The sequence below is a fragment of the Pan troglodytes genome, chromosome 5 (genome assembly GCF_028858775.2).
Source record: "Pan troglodytes isolate AG18354 chromosome 5, NHGRI_mPanTro3-v2.0_pri, whole genome shotgun sequence".
Classification (NCBI taxonomy): Eukaryota; Metazoa; Chordata; class Mammalia; order Primates; family Hominidae; genus Pan; species Pan troglodytes.
This window is the reverse complement of record NC_072403.2, coordinates 1,789,189-1,812,479: the sequence shown is the minus strand read 5'-3', so window position 1 is coordinate 1,812,479 and position 23,291 is coordinate 1,789,189.

The following is a 23,291-nucleotide window of genomic DNA, read 5'->3' as shown; positions in this document are numbered from 1 at the left end:
TGTGGAATTGTAGATATTTCCATGTTTATTCAGATAGCGGTGTAGATATTTTCAGGTTTATACAGATAGCGGTGAAGATATTTCCATGTTTATACAGATGGCGGTGTAGATATTTCCATGTTTATAGAGATGGCCGTGTAGATATTTCCATGTTTATACAGATCACGGTGTAAATAGTTCCATGTTTATACAAATAGCGGTGTAGATATTTCCATGTTTATGCACATCGCAGTGTAGATATTTCCATGTTTCTACAGATAGCGGTGTAGATATTTCCATGTTTATACAGATCACGGTGTAGATAATTCCTTGTTTATGCAAATAGCGGTGTAGTTATTTCCATTTTTATACAGATAGCGGTGTAGACATTTCCTTCTTTATACAAATAGCAGTGTAGGCATTTCCATGTTTATACAGATCACGGTGTAGATATTTCCTTGTTTATACAAATAGCGGTGTAGTTATTTCCATGTATATACAGATAGCGGTGTAGATATTTCCATGTATATACAGATGGCTGTGTAGATATTTCCATGTTTATACAGATGGCTTTGTAGATATTTCCATGTTTATACAGATGACTTGTAGTTATTTCCATGTTTATACAGATGGCGGTGTAGATATTTCCATGTTTATAGAGATAGCTGTGTAGATATTTCCATGTTTCTACAGATATCGGTGTAGATAATTCCATGTTTATACAGATCGCGGTGTAGATATTTCCATGTTTATGCAGATCGCGGTGTAGATATTTCCATGTTTCTACAGATAGCGGTGTAGATATTTCCATGTTTATACAGATCGCGGTGTAGATATTTCCATGTTTATGCAGATCGCGGTGTAGATATTTCCATGTTTATACAGATAGCGGTGTAGATATTTCCATGTTTTTACAGATATTGGTGTAGATATTTCCATGTTTACACAGATTGCGGTGTAGATATTTCCATCTTTCTACAGATGGAATTGTAGCTATTTCCATGTTTATACAGATGGCGGTGTAGATATTTCCATGTTTATAGAGATGGCGGTGTAGATATTTCCATGTTTATACAGATAACGGTGTAAATAGTTCCATGTTTATACAGATCACGTTGTAGATATTTCCATGTTTATAGAGATGGCGGTGTATATATTTCCATGTTTCTACAGATAGCGGTGTAGATATTTCCATGTTTATACAGACCACGGTGAAGATATTTCCATGTTTATACAGATAGCGGTGCAGATATTTCCATGTTTGTACAGATGGCGGTGTTGATATTTCCATCTATACAGAGATGACCGTGTAGATATTTCCATGTTTATACAGATGGTGGCGCAGATATTTCTATGGATATGTAGATGGCGGTGTAGATATTTCCATGTATATACAGATAGCGGTGTAGTTGTTTCCATGTTTATATGGAGAGCGGTGTAGATATTTCCATATATGTACACATGGCTGTGTAGATATTTCCATGTTTATACAGATGGCGGTGTAGATATTTCCATGTTTATAAAGATAACTTTGTCAGTATTTCCATGTTTATACAGATGGCGGTGTAGATATTTCGATGTTTATATAGATAGTAGAGGAGATATTTCCATGTTTATAGAGATAGCGGTGTAGATATTTCCACGTTTATACTGATCGCGGTGTAGTTATTTCCATGTTTATAGAGATAGCGGTGTGGATATTTCCATGTTTATACAGATACGGGTGTAGATATTTCCATGTTTATAGAGATGGCGTTGTAGATATTTCCATGTTTATATAGATCACGGTGTAGATATTTCCTTGTTTATGCAAATAGCGGTGTAGTTATTTCCATGTTTATACAGATAGCGGTGTAGATATTTCCTTGTTTATACAAATAGCAGTGTAGATATTTCCATGTTTATACAGATCACAGTGTAGATATTTCCTGGTTTATACAAATAGCGGTGTAGTTATTTCCATGTATATACAGATAGCGGTGTAGATATTTCCATGTATATACAGATAGCTGTGTAGATATTTCCATGTTTAAACAGATGGCTTTGTAGATATTTCCATGTTTATACAGATGACTTGTAGGTATTTCGATGTTTATACAGATCGCTGTGTAGATATTTCCATGTTTATGCAGATTGCGTTGTAGATATTTCCATGTTTCTACAGATAGCGGTGTAGATATTTCCATGTTTATACAGATCGCGGTGTAGATATTTCCATGTTTATGCAGATCGCGGTGTAGATATTTCCATGTTTATACAGATAGCGGTGTAGATATTTCCATGTTTTTACAGATATTGGTGTAGATATTTCCATGTTTACACAGATTGCGGTGTAGATATTTCCATCTTTCTACAGATGGCATTGTAGATATTTCCATGTTTATACAGATGGCGGTGTAGATATTTCCATGTTTATATAGATGGTGATGTAGATATTACCATGTTTATACAGATAGCGGTGTAGATATTTTCAGGTTTATACAGATAGCGGTGTAGATATTTCCATGTTTATACAGATGGTGGTGTAGATATTTCCATGTTTATAGAGATGGCGGTGTAGATATTTCCATGTTTATACAGATATCGGTGTAAATAGTTCCATGTTTATACAGATCACGGTGTACATATTTCCATGTCTATAGAGATGGCGGTGTATATATTTCCATGTTTATACAGATCGCGGTGTAGATATTTCCATGTTTATGCAGATCGCGGTATAGATATTTCCATGTTTATACAGATAGCGGTGTAGATATTTCCATGTTTTTACAGATATTGGTGCAGATATTTCCATGTTTACACAGATTGCGGTGTAGATATTTCCATCTTTCTACAGATGGCATTGTAGATATTTCCATGTTTATACAGATGTCGGTGTAGATATTTCCATGTTTATATAGATGGTGGTGTATATATTACCATGTTTATACAGATAGCGGTGTAGATATTTCCAGGTTTATACAGATAGCGGTGTAGATATTTCCATGTTTATACAGATGGCGGTGTAGATATTTCCATGTTTATAGAGATGGCGTTGTAGATATTTCCATGTTTATACAGATATCGGTGTAAATATTTCCCTGTTTATACAGATCACGGTGTAGGTATTTCCATGTTTATACAGATAGCGATGTATATATTTCCATATTTATACAGATAGTGGTGTAGATATTTCCATGTTTTTACAGACCACGGTGTAGATATTTCCATGTTTATACAGATAGCGGTGCAGATATTTCCATGTTTATGCAGATCGCGGTGTAGATATTTCCATGTTTATACAGATCGCGGTGTAGATATTTCCACGTTTATGCAGATCGCGGTGTAGATATTTAGATGTTTATACAGATAGCGGTGTAGATGTTCCATGTTTTTACAGATATTGGTGTAGATATTTCCATGTTTACACAGATTACGGTGTAGATATTTCCATCTTTCTACAGATGGCTGTGTAGATATTTCCATGTTTATACAGATGGCTGTGTAGATATTTCCATGTTTATACAGATGACTTGTAGGTATTTCCATGTCTATACAGATGGCGGTGTAGATATTTCCATGTTTATAGAGATAGCTGTGTAGATATTTCCATGTTTCTACAGATAGCGGTGTAGATATTTCCATGTTTATACAGATCGCGGTGTAGATATTTCCATGTATATTCAGATCGCGGTGTCGGTATTTCCATGTTTCTACAGATAGCGGTGTAGATATTTTCATGTTTATACAGATCGCGGTGTAGATATTTCCATGTTTATTCAGATCGCGTTATAGATATTTCCATGTTTATACAGATCGCGGTGTAGATATTTCCATGTTTTTACAGATATTGGTGTAGATATTTCCATGTTTACACAGATTGCAGTGTAGATATTTCCATCTTTCTACAGATGGCATTGTAGATATTTCCATGTTTATACAGATTGCGGTGTAGATATTTCCATGTTTATACAGATGGCAGTGTAGATATTTTCATGTTTATATAGATGGTGGTGTAGATATTACCATGTTTATACAGATAGCGGTGTAGATATTTCCAAGTTTATACAGATAGCGGTGTAGATATTTCCATGTTTATACAGATGGCGGTGTAGATATTTCCATGTTTATACAGATGGCGGTGTAGATATTTCCATGTTTATAGAGATGGCAGTGTAGATATTTCCATGTTTATACAGATATCGGTGTAAATATTTCCATGTTTATACAGATCACGGTGTAGATAATTCCATGTTTATAGAGATAGCCGTGTATGTATTTCCATGTTTATACAGATAGCGGTGTAGTTATTTCCATGTTTATACAGACCACGGTGTAGATATTTCCATGTTTATACTGATAGCGGTGCAGATATTTCCATGTTTGTACAGATGGCGGTGTTGATATTTCCATCTATACACAGATGACCGTGTAGATATTTCCATGTTTATACAGATGGCGGTGCAGATATTTCTATGGATATGTAGATGGCGGTGTAGATATTTCCATGTATATACAGATCACGGTGTAGTTATTTCCATGTTTATATAGAGAGCTGTGTAGATACTTCCATATATGTACACATGGCTGTGTAGATATTTCCATGTTTATACAGATGGTGGTGTAGATATTTCCATGTTTATACAGATAACTTTGTCAGTATTTCCATGTTTATACACATGGCGGTGTAGTTATTTCGATGTTTATAGAGATAGCAGTGGAGATATTTCCATGTTTATAGAGATAGCGGTGTAGACATTTCCACGTTTATGCTGATCGCGGTGTAGTTATTTCCATGTTTATAGAGAGCGTTGTGGATATTTCCATGTTTATACTGATAGGGGTTTAGATATTTCCATTTTTATAGAGATGGCGTTGTAGATATTTCCATGTTTATACAGATCACGGTGTAGATATTTCCTTGTTTATGCAAATAGCGGTGTAGTTATTTCCATGTTTATACAGATAGCGGTGTAGATATTTCCTTGTTTATACAAATAGCAGTGTAGATATTTCCATGTTTATACAGATCACGGTGTAGATATTTCCTTGTTTCTACAAATAGCGGTTTAGTTATTTCCATGTTTATACAGATAGCGGTGTAGGTATTTCCATGTATATACAGATGGCTGTGTAGATATTTCCATGTTTTTACAGATGGCTGTGTAGATATTTCCATGTTTATACAGATGACTTGTAGGTATTTCCATGTTTATACAGATGGCGGTGTAGATATTTCCATGTTTATAGAGATAGATGTGGAGATATTTCCATGTTTCTACAGATAGCGGTGTAGATATTCCATGTTTATGCAGATCGCGGTGTAGATATTTCCATGTTTATGCAGATCGCGGTGTAGATATTTCCATATTTCTACAGATAGCGGTGTAGATATTTCCATGTTTATACAGATCGTGGTGTAGATATTTCCATGTTTATGCAGATCGCGGTGTAGATATTTCCATGTTTATACAGATAGCGGTGTAGATATTTCCATGTTTTTACAGATATTGGTGTAGATATTTCCATGTTTACACAGATTGCGGTGTAGATATTTCCATCTTTCTACAGATGGCATTGCATATATTTCCATGTTTATACAGATGGCGGTGTAGATATTTCCATGTTTATATAGATGGTGGTGTAGATATTACCATGTTTATACAGATAGCGGTGTAGATATTTCCAGGTTTATACAGATAATGGTGTAGATATTTCCATGTTTATACAGATGGCGGTGTAGATATTTCCATGTTTATAGAGATGGCGGTGTAGATATTTCCATGTTCATACAGATATCGTTGTAAATATTTCCATGTTTATACAGATCACGGTGTAGATATTTCCATGTTTATAGAGATAGCGGTGTATATATTTCCATGTTTATACAGACAGCGGTGTAGATATTTCCATGTTTGTACAGATGGTGGTGTTGATATTTCTATCTATACACATATGACCGTGTAGATATTTCCATGTTTATACAGATGGCGGCGCAGATATTTCTATGTATATGTAGATGGCGGTGTAGATATTTCCATGTACATACAGATAGCGGTGTAGTTATTTCCATGTTTATATAGAGAGCGGTGTAGATATTCCCACATATGTACACATGGCTGTGTAGATATTTCCATGTTTATATAGATGGCGGTGTAGATATTTCCATGTTTATACAGATAACTTTGTAAGTATTTCCATGTTTATACAGATGGCGGTGTAGATATTTCGATGTTTATACAGATAGCAGTGGAGATATTTCCCTGTTTATAGAGATAGCGGTGTAGATATTTCCACGTTTATACTGATCGCGGTGTAGTTATTTCCATGTTTATAGAGATAGCGGTGTGGATATTTCCATGTTTATACAGATAGGGGTGTAGATATTTCCATGTTTATAGAGATTGCATTGTAGATATTACCAGGTTTATACAGATCACGGTGTAGATATTTCCTTGTTTATGCAAATAGCGGTGTAGTTATTTCCATGTATATACAGATAGCGGTGTAGATATTTCCTTGTTTATACAAATAGCAGTGTAGATATTTCCATGATTATACAGATCACGGTGTAGATATTTCCTTGTTTATACAAATAGCGGTGTAGTTATTTCCATGTTTCTACAGATAGCGGTGTAGATATTTCCATGTATATATAGATGGCTGTGTAGATATTTCCATGTTTATACAGATGGCTGTGTAGATATTTCCATGTTTATACAGATGACTTGTAGGTATATCCATGTTTATACAGATGGCGGTGTAGATATTTCCATGTTTATAGAGATAGCTGTGTAGATATTTCCATGTTTATACAGATCGCGGGGTAGATATTTCCATGTTTATGCAGACCGCGGTGCAGATATTTCCATGTTTATATAGATAGCGGTGTAGATATTTCCATGTTTTTACAGATATTGGTGTAGATATTTCCATGTTTACACAGATTGCGGTGTAGATATTTCCATCTTTCTACAGATGGCATTGTAGATATTTCCATGTTTATACAGATGGCGGTGTAGATATTTCCATGTTTATATAGATGGTGGTGTAGATATTACCATGTTTATACAGATAGCGGTGTAGATATTTCCAGGTTTATACAGATAGCGGTGTAGATATTTCCATGTTTATACAGATGGCGGTGTAGATATTTCCATGTTTATAGACATGGCGGTGTAGATATTTCCATGTTTATACAGATATCGGTGTAAATATTTCCATGTTTATACAGAACACGGTGTAGATATTTCCATGTTTATAGAGATAGCGGTGTATATATTTCCATGTTTATACAGATAGTGGTGTAGATATTTCCATGTTTATACAGACCACGGTGTAGATATTTCCGTGTTTATACAGATAGCGGTGCAGATATTTCCATGTTTGTACAGATGGCGGTGTTGATATTTCCATCTATACACAGATGACCGTGTAGATATTTCCATGTTTATACAGATGGTGGCGCAGATATTTCTATGGATATGTAGATGGCGGTGTAGATATTTCCATGTATATACAGATAGCGGTGTAGTTATATCCATGTTTATATAGAGAGCGGTGTAGATATTTCCATGTATGTACACATGGCTGTGTAGATATTTCCATGTTTATATAGATGGTGGTGTAGATATTTCCATGTTTATACAGATAACTTTGTAAGTATTTCCACGTTTATACAGATGGCGGTGTAGATATTTTGATGTTTATAGAGATAGCAATGGAGATATTTCCATGTTTATAGAGATAGCGGTGTAGATATTTCCACGTTTATACTGATCGTGGTGTAGTTATTTCCATGTTTATAGAGATAGCGGTGTGGATATTTCCATGTTTATACAGATAGGGGTGTAGATATTTCCATGTTTATACAGATGGCGTTGTAGATATTTCCATGTTTATACAGATCACGGTGTAGATATTTCCTTGTTTATGCAAATAGCGGTGTAGTTATTTCCATGTTTATACAGATAGCGGTGTAGATATGTCCTTGTTTATACAAATAGCAGTGTAGATATTTCCATGTTTATACAGATCACGGTGTAGATATTTCCTTGTTCATACAAATAGCGGTGTAGTTATTTCCATGTTAATACAGATAGCGGTGTAGATATTTCCATGTATATACAGATGGCTGTGTAGATATTTCCATGTTTATACAGATGGCTGTGTAGATATTTCCATGTTTCTACAGATAGCGGTTTAGATATTTCCATGTTTATACAGATAGCGGTGTAGATAATTCCATGTTTATGCACATCGCAGTGTAGATATTTCCATGTTTCTACAGATAGCGGTGTAGATATTTCCATGTTTATACAGATCGCGGTGTAGATATTTCCATGTTTATGCAGATCGCGGTGTAGATATTTCCATGTTTATACAGATAGCGGTGTAGATATTTCCATGTTTTTACAGATATTGGTGTAGATATTTCCATGTTTACACAGATTGCGGTGTAGATATTTCCATCTTTCTACAGATGTCATTGTTCGTATTTCCATGTTTATACAGATGGCGGTGTAGATATTTCCATGTTTACACAGATTGCAGTGTAGATATTTCCATCTTTCTACAGATGGCATTGTAGATATTTCCATGTTTATACAGATGGCGGTGAAGATATTTCCATGTTTATATAGATGGTGTTGTAGATATTACCATGTTTATACAGATAGCGGTGTAGATATTTTCAGGTTTATACAGATAGCGGTGTAGATATTTCCATGTTTATACAGATGGTGGTGTAGATATTTCCATGTTTATAGAGACGGCTGTGTAGATATTTCCATGTTTATACAGATATCGGTGTAAATAGTTCCATGTTTATACAGATCACGGTGTAGATATTTCCATGTTTATACAGATGGCGGTGTATATATTTCCATGTTTATACAGATAGCGGTGTAGATATTTCCATGTTTATACAGACCACGGTGTAGATATTTCCATGTTTATACAGATAGCAGTGCAGGTATTTCCATCTTTGTACAGATGGCGGTGTTGATATTTCCATCTATACACAGATGACCGTGTAGATATTTCCATGTTTATACAGATGGTGGCGCAGATATTTCTACGGATATGTAGATGGCGGTGTAGATATTTCCATGTATATACAGATAGCGGTGTAGTTATTTCCATGTTTTTATGGAGAGCGGTGTAGATATTTCCATATATGTACACATGGCTGTGTAGATATTTCCATGTTTATACAGATGGCGGTGTAGATATTTCCATGTTTATACAGATAACTTTGTAAGTATTTCCATGTTTATACAGATGGCGGTGTAGATATTTCGATGTTTATAGAGATAGCAGTGGAGATATTTCCATGTTTATAGAGATAGCGGTGTAGATATTTCCACCTTCATACTGATCACGGTGTAGTTATTTCCATGTTTTTAGAGATAGCTGTGTGGATATTTCCATGTTTATACAGATAGGGGTGTAGATATTTCCATGTTTATAGAGATGGCGTTGTAGATATTTCCATGTTTATACAGATCTCGGTTTAGATATTTCCTTGTTTATGCAAATAGCGGTGTAGTTATTTCCATGTTTATACAGATAGCGGTGTAGATATTTCCTTGTTTGTAGAAATAGCATTGTAGATATTTCCATGTTTATACAGATCACGGTGTAGATATTTCCTTGTTCATACAAATAGCGCTGTAGTTATTTCCATGTTTATACAGATATCGGGGTAGATATTTCCATGTATATACAGATGGCTGTGTAGATATTTCCATGTTTATACAGATGGCTGTGTAGATATTTCCATGTTTATACAGATGACTTGTAGGTATTTCCATGTTTATACAGATGGCGGTGTAGATATTTCCATGTTTATAGAGATAGCTGTGTAGATATTTCCATGTTTCTACAGATAGCGGTGTAGATATTTCCATGTTTATACAGCTCGCGGTGTAGGTATTTCCATGTTTGTACAGATCGCGGTGTAGATATTTCCATGTTTCTACAGATAGCGGTGTAGATATTTCCATATTTATACAGATCGCGGTGTAGATATTTCCATGTTTATGCAGATCGCGGTGTAGATATTTCCATGTTTATACAGATAGCGGTGTAGATATTTCCATTTTTTTGCATATATTGGTGTAGATATTTCCATTTTTACACAGATTGCTGTGTAGATATTTCCATCTTTCTACAGATGGCATTGTAGATATTTCCGTGTTTATACAGATGGCGGTGTAGATATTTCCATGTTTACACAGATTGCAGTGTAGATATTTCCATCTTTCTACAGATAGCGGTGTAGATATTTCCACGTTTATACAGATAGCGGTGTAAATATTTCCATGTTTATACAGATGGCGGTGTAGATATTTCCATGTTTATAGAGATGGCGGTGTAGATATTTCCATGTTTATACAGATATCGGTGTAAATATTTCCATGGTTATACAGATCACGGTGTAGATATTTCCATGTTTATAGAGATAGCGGTGTATATATTTCCATGTTTATACAGATAGCGGTGTAGATATTTCCATGTTTATAAAGACCACGGTGTAGATATTTCCATGTTTATACAGATAGCGGTGCAGATATTTCCATGTTTGTACAGATGGCGGTGTTGATATTTCCATCTGTACACAGATGACCGTGTAGATATTTCCATGTTTATACAGATGGCGGTGCAGATATTTCTATGCATATGTAGATGGCGGTGTAGATATTTCCATGTATATACAGATAGCGGTATAGTTATTTCCATGTTTATATGGAGAGCGGTGTAGTTATTTCCATATATGTACACATGGCTGTGTAGATATTTCCATGTTTATACAGATAGCGGAGTAGATATTTCCAGGTTTATACAGATAGCGGTGTAGGTATTTCCATGTTTATACAGATGGCGGTGTAGATATTTCCATGTTTATAGAGATGGCGGTGTAGATATTTCCATGTTTATACAGATATTGGTGTAATTATTTCCATGTTTATACAGAACACGGTGTAGATATTTCCATGTTTATAGAGATAGCGGTGTATATATTTCCATGTTTATACAGATAGCGGTGAAGATATTTCCATGTTTTTACAGATATTGGTGTAGATATTTCCATGTTTACACAGATTGCGGTGTAGATATTTCCATCTTTCTACAGATGGCATTGTAGATATTTCCATGTTTATACAGATGGCGGTGTAGATATTTCCATGTTTATATAGATGGTGGTGTAGATATTACCATGTTTATACAGATAACGGTGTAGATATTTCCAGGTTTATACAGACAGCGGTGTAGATATTTCCATGTTTATACAGATGGCGGTGTAGATATTTACATGTTTATAGAGGTGGCGGTGTAGATATTTCCATGTTTATACAGATATCGTTGTAAATATTTCCATGTTTATACAGATCACGGTGTAGGTATTTCCATGTTTATACAGATAGCGATGTATATATTTCCATATTTATACAGATAGCGGTGTAGATATTTCCATGTTTTTACAGACCACGGTGTAGATATTTCCATGTTTATACAGATAGCGGTGCAGATATTTCCATGTTTGTACAGATGGCGGTGTTGATATTTCCATCTATACACAGATGACCGTGTAGATATTTCCATGTTTATACAGATGGCGGCACAGATATTTCTATGGATATGTAGATGGTGGTGTAGATATTTCCATGTATATACAGAGAGCGGTGTAGTTATTTCCATGTTTATATAGAGAGCGGTGTAGATATTTCCATATATGTACACATGGATGTGTAGATATTTCCATGTTTATACAGATGGCGGTGTAGATATTTCCATGTTTATACAGATAACTTTGTAAGTATTTCCATGTTTATACAGATGGCGGTGTAGATATTTCGATGTTTATAGAGATAGCAGTGGAGATATTTCCATGTTTATAGAGATAGCGGTGTAGATATTTCCACGTTTATACTGATCACGGTGTAGTTATTTCCATGTTTTTAGAGATAGCGGTGTGGATATTTCCATGTTTATACAGATAGGGGTTTAGATATTTCAATTTTTATAGAGATGGCGTTGTAGATATTTCCATGTTTATACAGATCACGGTGTAGATATCTACTCGTTTATGCAAATAGCGGTGTAGTTATTTCCATGTTTATACAGATAGCGGTGTAGATATTTCCTTGTTTATACAAATAGCAGTGTAGATATTTCCATGTTTATACAGATCACGGTGTAGATATTTCCTTGTTTATACAAATAGCGGTGTAGTTATTTCCATGTTTATACAGATAGCGGTGTAGGTATTTCCATGTATATACAGATGGCTGTGTAGATATTTCCATGTTTATACAGATGGCTGTGTAGATATTTCCATGTTTATATAGATGACTTGTAGGTATTTCCATGTTTATAGAGATGGTGGTGTAGATATTTCCATGTTTATAGAGATAGCTGTGTAGATATTTCCATGTTTCTACAGATAGCGGTGTAGATATTTCCATGTTTATGCAGATCGCGGTGTAGACATTTCCATTTTTCTTCAGATAGCGGTGTAGATATTTCCATGTTTCTACAGATAGCAGTGTAAATATTTCCATGTTTATACAGATCGTGGTGTAGATATTTCCATGTTTATGCAGATCGCGGTGTAGATATTTCCATGTTTATACAGATAGCGGTGTAGATATTTCCATGTTTTTACAGACATTGGTGTAGATATTTCCATGTTTACACAGATTGTGGTGTAGATATTTCCATCTTTCTACAGATGGCATTGTAGATATTTCCATGTTTATACAGATGGCGGTGTAGGTATTTCCATGTTTATATAGATGGTGGTGTAGATATTACCATGTTTATACAGATAGCGGTGTAGATATATCCAGGTTTATACAGATAGCGGTGTAGATATTTCCATGTTTATACAGATGGCGGTGTAGATATTTCCATGTTTATAGAGATGGCGGTGTAGATATTTCCATGTTCATACAGATATCGTTGTAAATATTTCCATGTTTATACAGCTCACGGTGTAGATATTTCCATGTTTATAGAGATAGCGATGTATATATTTCCATGTTTATACAGACAGCGGTGTAGATATTTCCATGTTTATAGAGACAACGGGGTAGATATTTCCATATATGTACACATGGCTGTGTAGATATTTCCATGTTTATACAGATGGCGGTGTAGATATTTCCATGTTTATACAGATAACTTTGTCAGTATTTCCATGTTTATGCAGATCGCGGTGTAGATATTTCCATGTTTATACCGATAGCGGTGTAGATATTTCCACGTTTATACTGATTGCGATGTAGTTATTTCCATGTTTATAGAGATAGCGGTGTGGATATTTCCATGTTTATGCCGATAGGGGTGTAGATATTTCCATGTTTATACAGATCACGGTGTAGATATTTCCTTGTTTATGCAAATAGCGGTGTAGGTATTTCCATGTTTATACAGATGGCGGTGTAGATATTTCCATGTTTATACAGATGGCGGTGTAGATATTTCCATGTTTATACAGATGGTGGTGTAGATATTACCATGTTTATACAGATAGCGGTGTAGATATTTCCATGTTTATACAGATAGCGATGTATATATTCCCATGTTTATACAGATAGCGGTGTAGATATTTCCATGTTTTTACAGACCACGGTGTAGATATTTCCATGTTTATACAGATAGCGGTGCAGATATTTCCATGTTTGTTCAGATGGCGGTGTTGATATTTCCATCTATGCACAGATGACCGTGTAGATATTTCCATGTTAATACAGATGGCGGTGCAGATATTTCTATGGATATGTAGATGGCGGTGTAGATATTTCCATGTATATACAGATAGCGGTGTAGTTATTTCCATGTTTATATAGAGAGCGGTGTAGATATTTCCATGTATGTACACATTGCTGTGTAGATATTTCCATGTTCATATAGATGGCGGTGTAGATATTACCATGTTTATAGAGATGGCGGTGTAGATATTTCCAGGTTTATACAGATATTGGTGTAAATATTTCCATGTTTATACAGGTCACGGTGTAGATATTTCCAAGTTTATAGAGATAGCGGTGTATATATGTACATGTTTATACAGATAGCGGTGTAGATATTTCCATGTTCATACAGACCACGGTGTAGGTATTTCCATGTTTATACAGATAGCGGTGCAGATATTTCCATGTTTGTACAGATGGCGGTGTTGATATTTCCATCTATACACAGATGACCGTGTAGATATTTCCATGTTTATACAGATGGCGGCGAAGATATTTCCATGGATATGTAGATGGCGGTGTAGATATTTCCATGTATATACAGATAGCGGTGTAGTTATTTCCATGTTTATATAGAGAGCGGTGTAGATATTTCCATATATGTACACATGGCTGTGTAGATATTTCCATGTTTATACAGATGGCGGTGTAGATATTTCCATGTTTATACAGATAACTTTGTAAGAATTTCCACGTTTATACACATGGCGGTGTAGATATTTCGATGTTTATAGAGATAGCAGTGGAGATATTTCCATGTTTATAGAGATAGCGGTGTAGATATTTCCACGTTTATACTGATCGCGGTGCAGTTATTTCCATGTTTATAGAGATAGCGGTGTGGATATTTCCATGTTTATACAGATAGGTGTGTAGATATTTCCATGTTTATAGAGATGGCGTTGTAGATATTTCCATGTTCGTACAGATCACGATGTAGATATTTCCTTGTTTATGCAAATAGCGGTGTAGTTATTTCCATGTTTATACAGATAGCGGTGTAGATATTTCCTTGTTTATACAAATAGCAGTGTAGATAGTTCCATGTTTATACAGATCACGGTGTAGATATTTCCTTGTTTCTGCAAATAGCGGTGTAGTTATTTCCATGTTTATACAGATAGCGGTGTAGATATTTCCATGTACATACAGATGGCTGTGTAGATATTTCCATGTTTATACAGATGGCTGTGTAGATATTTCCATATTTATACAGATGACTTGTAGGTATTTCCATGTTTATACAGATGGCGTTGTAGATATTTCCATGTTTATAGAGATAGCTGTGTAGATATTTCAATGTTTCTACAGATAGCTGTGTAGATATTTACATGTTTCTACAGATAGCGGTGTAGGTATTTACATGTTTATACAGATCGCGGTGTAGATATTTCCTTGTTTATGCAGATAGCGGTGTTGATATTTCCATGTTTCTACAGATAGCGGTGTAGATATTTCCGTGTTTATGCAGATCGCGGTGTGGATATTTCCATGTTTATACAGATAGCGGTGTAGATATTTCCATGTTTTTACAGATAGTGGTGTAGATATTTCCACGTTTACACAGATTGCGGTGTAGATATTTCCATCTTTCTACAGATGGCATTGTAGATATTTCCATGTTTATACAGATGGCGGTGTAGATATTTCCATGTTTATATAGATGGTGGTGTAGATATTACCATGTTTATACAGATAACGGTGTAGATATTTCCAGGTTTGTACAGATAGCGGTGTAGATATTTCCATGTTAATACAGATGGCTGTGTAGATATTTCCATGTTTATAGAGATGGCGGTGTAGATATTTCCATGTTCATACAGATATCGGTGTAAATATTTCCATGTTTATACATATCACGGTGTAGATATTTCCATGTTTATAGAGATAGCGGTGTATATATTTCCATGTTTATACAGATAGCGGTGTAGATATTTCCATGAATATACACATGGCTGTGTAGGTATTTCCATGTTTATACAGATGGCAGTGTAGATATTTCCATGTTTATACAGATGGCGGTGTAGATATTTCCATGTTTATACAGATAACTTTGTCAGTATTTCCATGTTTATGCAGATCGCGGTGTAGATATTTCCATGTTTATACCGATAGCGGTGTAGATATTTCCACGTTTATACTGATTGCGATGTAGTTATTTCCATGTTTATAGAGATAGCGGTGTGGATATTTCCATGTTTATGCCGATAGGGGTGTAGATATTTCCATGTTTATACAGATCACGGTGTAGATATTTCCTTGTTTATGCAAATAGCGGTGTAGGTATTTCCATGTTTATACAGATGGCGGTGTAGATATTTCCATGTTTATACAGATGGCGGTGTAGATATTTCCATGTTTATACAGATGGTGGTGTAGATATTACCATGTTTATACAGATAGCGGTGTAGATATTTCCATGTTTATACAGATAGCGATGTATATATTCCCATGTTTATGCAGATAGCGGTGTAGATATTTCCATGTTTTTACAGACCACGGTGTAGATATTTCCATGTTTATACAGATAGCGGTGCAGATATTTCCATGTTTGTTCAGATGGCGGTGTTGATATTTCCATCTATGCACAGATGACCGTGTAGATATTTCCATGTTAATACAGATGGCGGTGCAGATATTTCTATGGATATGTAGATGGCGGTGTAGATATTTCCATGTATATACAGATAGCGGTGTAGTTATTTCCATGTTTATATAGAGAGCGGTGTAGATATTTCCATGTATGTACACATTGCTGTGTAGATATTTCCATGTTCATATAGATGGCGGTGTAGATATTACCATGTTTATAGCGATGGCGGTGTAGATATTTCCAGGTTTATACAGATATTGGTGTAAATATTTCCATGTTTATACAGGTCACGGTGTAGATATTTCCAAGTTTATAGAGATAGCGGTGTATATATGTACATGTTTATACAGATAGCGGTGTAGATATTTCCATGTTCATACAGACCACGGTGTAGGTATTTCCATGTTTATACAGATAGCGGTGCAGATATTTCCATGTTTGTACAGATGGCGGTGTTGATATTTCCATCTATACACAGATGACCGTGTAGATATTTCCATGTTTATACAGATGGCGGCGAAGATATTTCCATGGATATGTAGATGGCGGTGTAGATATTTCCATGTATATACAGATAGCGGTGTAGTTATTTCCATGTTTATATAGAGAGCGGTGTAGATATTTCCATATATGTACACATGGCTGTGTAGATATTTCCATGTTTATACAGATGGCGGTGTAGATATTTCCATGTTTATACAGATAACTTTGTAAGAATTTCCACGTTTATACACATGGCGGTGTAGATATTTCGATGTTTATAGAGATAGCAGTGGAGATATTTCCATGTTTATAGAGATAGCGGTGTAGATATTTCCACGTTTATACTGATCGCGGTGTAGTTATTTCCATGTTTATAGAGATAGCGGTGTGGATATTTCCATGTTTATACAGATAGGTGTGTAGATATTTCCATGTTTATAGAGATGGCGTTGTAGATATTTCCATGTTCGTACAGATCACGGTGTAGATATTTCCTTGTTTATGCAAATAGCGGTGTAGTTATTTCCATGTTTATACAGATAGCGGTGTAGATATTTCCTTGTTTATACAAATAGCAGTGTAGATAGTTCCATGTTTATACAGATCACGGTGTAGATATTTCCTTGTTTCTGCAAATAGCGGTGTAGTTATTTCCATATTTATACAGATAGCGGTGTAGATATTTCCATGTACATACAGATGGCTGTGTAGATATTTCCATGTTTATACAGATGGCTGTGTAGATATTTCCATATTTATACAGATGACTTGTAGGTATTTCCATGTTTATACAGATGGCGTTGTAGATATTTCCATGTTTATAGAGATAGCTGTGTAGATATTTCAATGTTTCTACAGATAGCTGTGTAGATATTTACATGTTTCTACAGATAGCGGTGTAGGTATTTACATGTTTATACAGATCGCGGTGTAGATATTTCCTTGTTTATGCAGATAGCGGTGTTGATATTTCCATGTTTCTACAGATAGCGGTGTAGATATTTCCATGTTTATACAGATCGCGGTGTAGATATTTCCATGTTTATGCAGATCGCGGTGTGGATATTTCCATGTTTATACAGATAGCGGTGTAGATATTTCCATGTTTTTACAGATAGTGGTGTAGATATTTCCACGTTTACACAGATTGCGGTGTAGATATTTCCATCTTTCTACAGATGGCATTGTAGATATTTCCATGTTTATACAGATGGTGGTGTAGATATTTCCATGTTTATATAGATGGTGGTGTATATATTACCATGTTTATACAGATAACGGTGTAGATATTTCCAGGTTTATACAGATAGCGGTGTAGATATTTCCATGTTAATACAGATGGCTGTGTAGATATTTCCATGTTTATAGAGATGGCGGTGTAGATATTTCCATGTTCATACAGATATCGGTGTAAATATTTCCATGTTTATACATATCACGGTGTAGATATTTCCATGTTTATAGAGATAGCGGTGTATATATTTCCATGTTTATACAGATAGCGGTGTAGATATTTCCATGAATATACACATGGCTGTGTAGGTATTTCCATGTTTATACAGATGGCAGTGTAGATATTTCCATGTTTATACAGATGACTTGTAGGTATTTCCATGTTTTTACAGATGGCGGTGTAGATATTTCCGTGTTTATAGAGATAGCTGTGTAGATATTTCCATGTTTCTACAGATAGCGGTATAGTTATTTCCATGTTTATACAGATCGCGGTGTAGATATTTCCATGTTTATGCAGATCGCGGTGTAGATATTTCCATGTTTCTACAGATAGCGGTGTAGATATTTCCATGTTTATTCAGATCGCGGTGTAGATATTTCCATGCTTATGCAGATCGCGGTGTAGATATTTCCATCTTTAAACAGATAGCGGTGTAGATATTTCCATGTTTTTACAGATATTGGTGTAGGTATTTCCATGTTTACACAGATTGCAGTGTAGATATTTCCATCTTTCTACAGATGGCATTGTAGATATTTCCATGTTTATACAGATGGCGGTGTAGATATTTCCATGTTTATATAGATGGTGGTGTAGATATTACCATGTTTACACAGATAGCGGTGTAGATATTTCCAGGTTTATACAGATAGCGGTGTAGATATTTCCATGTTTATACAGATGGCGGTGTAGATATTTCCATGTTTATAGAGATAGCGGTGTATATATTTCCATGTTTATACAGATAGCGGTGTAGATATTTCCATGTTTATACAGATGGCGGTGTAGATATTTCCATGTTTATAGAGATAGCGGTGTATATATTTCCATGTTTATACAGATAGCGGTGTAGATATTTCCATGTTTATACAGACCACGGTGTAGATATTTCCATGTTTATACAGATAGCGGTGCAGATATTTCCATGTTTGTACAGATGGCGGTGTTGATACTTCCATCCATACACAGATGACCGTGTAGATATTTCCATGTTTACACATGGCGGCGCAGATATTTCTCTGGATATGTACATGGCGGTGTAGATATTTCCATGCATATACAGATAGCGGTGTAGTTATTTCCATGTTTATATAGAGGGCGGTGTAGATATTTCCATGTATGTACACATGGCTGTGTAGGAATTTCCATGTTAATACAGATGGCGGTGTAGATATTTCCATGTTTATACAGATAATTTTGTAAGTATTTCCATGTTTATACAGATGGCGGTTTAGATATTTTGATGTTTACAGAGATAGCATTGGGGATATTTCCATGTTTATAGAGATTGCGGTGTAGATATTTCCACGTTTATACTGATCGCGGTGTAGTTATTTCCATGTTTATAGATATAGCGGTGTGGATATTTCCATGTTTATACAGATAGGGGTGTAGATATTTCCATGTTTATAGAGATGGCGTTGTAGATATTTCCATGTTTATACAGATCACGGTGTAGATATTTCTTTGTTTATGCAAATAGCGGTGTAGTTATTTCCATGTTTATACTGATAGCGGTGTAGATATTTCCTTGTTTATACAAATAGCACTGTAGATATTTCCATGTTTATACAGATCACGGTGTAGATATTTCCTTGTTTATACAAATAGCGGTGTAGTTATTTACATGTTTATACAGATAGCGGTGTAGATATTTCCATGTATATACAGATGGCTGTGTAGATATTTCCATGTTTATACAGATGGCTGTGTAGATATTTCCATGTTTATACAGATGACTTGTAGGTATTTCCATGTTTATACAGATGGCGGTGTAGATATTTCCATGTTTACAGAGATAGCTGTGTAGATATTTCCATGTTTCTACAAATAGCTTTGTAGATATTTCCAAGTATATGCAGATCGCGGTGTAGATATTTCCATGCTTTTGCAGATCGCGGTGTAGATATTTCCATCTTTATACAGATAGCGGTGTAGATATTTCCATGTTTTTACAGATATTGGTGTAGGTATTTCCATGTTTACACAGATTGCAGTGTAGATATTTCCATCTTTCTACAGATGGCATTGTAGATATTTCCATGTTTATACAGATGGCGGTGTAGATATTTCCATGTTTATATAGATGGTGGTGTAGATATTACCATGTTTATACAGATAGCGGTGTAGATATTTCCAGGTTTATACAGATAGCGGTGTAGATATTTCGAGGTTTACACAGATGGCGGTGTAGATATTTCCATGTTTATAGAGATGGCGGTGTGGATATTTCCATGTTTATACAGATATCGGTGTAAATATTTCCATGTTTATACAGATCACGGTGTAGATATTTCCATATTTATAGAGATAGCGGTGTATATATTTCCATGTTTATACAGATAGCGGTGTAGATATTTCCATATTTATACAGACCACGGTGTAGATGTTTCCATGTTTATACAGATAGCGGTGCAGATATTTCCATGTTTGTACAGATGGCGGTGTTGATATTTCCATCTATACACAGATGACCGTGAAGATATTTCCATGTTTATACAGATAGCGGTGTAGTTATTTCTATGTTTATATAGACAGCGGTGTAGATATTTCCATGTATGTACACAGGCTGTGTAGATATTTCCATGTTTATACAGATGGCGGTGTAGATATTTCCATGTTTATACAGATAACTTTGTAAGTATTTCCATGTTTATACAGATGGCGGTGTAGATATTTTGATGTTTAAAGAGATAGCAGTGTAGATATTTCCATGTTTATAGAGATAGCGGTGTAGATAATTCCACGTTTATACTGATCGCGGTGTAGTTATTTCCATGTTTATAGACATAGCGGTGTGGATATTTCCATGTTTATACAGATAGGGGTGTAGATATTTCCATGTTTATAGAGATGGCGTTGTAGATATTTCCATGTTTATACAGATCACGGTGTAGATATTTCCTTGTTTATGCAAATAGCGGTGTAGTTATTTCCATGTTTATACTGATAGCGGTGTAGATATTTCCTTGTTTATACAAATAGCAGTGTAGATATTTCCATGTTTATACAGATCACGGTGTAGATATTTCCTTGTTTATACAAATAGCGGTGTAGTTATTTCCATGTTTATACAGATAGCGGTGTAGATATTTCCATGTATATACAGATGGCTGTGTAGATATTTCCATGTTTATACAGATGGCTGTGTAGATGTTTCCATGTTTATACAGATGACTTGTAGGTATTTCCATGTTTATACAGATGGCGGTGTAGAAATTTCCATGTTTATAGAGATAGCTGTGTAGATATTTCCATGTTTCTACAGATAGCGGTGTAGGTATCTACATGTTTATACAGATCGCGGTGTAGATATTTCCTTGTTTATGCAGATAGCGGTGTAGATATTTCCATGTTTCTACAGATAGCGGTGTAGATATTTCCATGTTTATACAGATCGCGGTGTAGATATTTCCATGTTTATGCAGATCGCGGTGTGGATATTTCCATGTTTATACAGATAGCGGTGTAAATATTTCCATGTTTTTAGAGATATTGGTGTAGATATTTCCACGTTTACACAGATTGCGGTGTAGATATTTCCATCTTTCTACAGATGGCATTGTAGATATTTCCATGTTTATACAGATGGCGGTGAAGATATTTCCATGTTTATAGAGATGGCGTTGTAGATATTTCCATGTTTATACAGATCACGGTGTAGATATTTCCTTGTTTATGCAAATAGTGGTGTAGTTATTTCCATGTTTATACAGATAGCGGTGTAGATATTTCCTTGTTTATAGAAATAGCAGTGTAGATATTTCCATGTTTATACAGATCACGGTGTAGATATTTCCTTGGTTATACAAATAGCGGTGTAGTTATTTCCATATTTATACAGGTAGCGGTGTAGATATTTCCATGTATATACAGATGGCTGTGTAGATATTTCCATGTTTATACAGATGGTTGTGTAGATATTTACATGTTTATACAGATGACTTGTAGGTATTTCCATGTTTATAGAGATGGCGGTGTAGATATTTCCATGTTTATAGAGATAGCTGTGTAGATATTTCCATGTTTCTACAGATAGCGGTGTAGATATTTACATGTATATACACATCGCGGTGTAGATATTTACATGTTTATACAGATCGCGGTGTAGATATTGCCATGTTTATGCAGATCGCGGTGTAGATATTTCCATGTATCTACAGATAGCGGTGTAGATATTTCCATGTTTATGCAGATCGCGGAGTAGATATTTCCATGTTTATGCAGATTGCGGTGTAGATATTTCAATGTTTATACAGATAGCGGTGTAGATATTTCCATGTTTTTACAGACATTGGTGTAGATATTTCCATGTTTACACAGATTGCGGTGTAGATATTTCCATCTTTCTACAGATGGCATTGTAGATATTTCCATGTTTATACAGATGGCGGTGTAGATATTTCCATGTTTAATTAGATGGTGGTGTAGATATTACCATGTTTATACAGATAGCGGTGTAGATATTTCCAGGTTTATACAGATAGCGGTGTAGATATTTCCATGTTTATACAGATGGCGGTGTAGATATTTCCATGTTTATAGAGATGGCGGTGTAGATATTTCCATGTTTATACAGATATCGGTGTAAATATTTCCATGTTTATACAGATCACGGTGTAGATATTTCCATGTTTATAGAGATAGCGGTGTTGATTTTTCCATGTTTATACAGACCTCGGTGTAGATATTTCCATGTTTATACAGATAGCGGAGCAGATATTTCCATGTTTGTACAGATGGCGGTGTTGATATTTCCATCTATACACAGATGACCGTGTAGATATTTCCATGTTTACACAGATGGCGGCGCAGATATTTCTATGGATATGTAGATGGCAGTGTAGATATTTCCATGTATATACAGATAGCGGTGTAGTTATTTCCATGTTTATATAGAGAGCGGTGTAGATATTTCCATGTATGTACACATGGCTGTCTAGTTATTTCCATGTTTATACAGATGATGGTGTAGATATTTCCATGATTATACTGATAACTTAGTAAGTATTTCCATGTTTATACAGATGGCGGTGTAGAT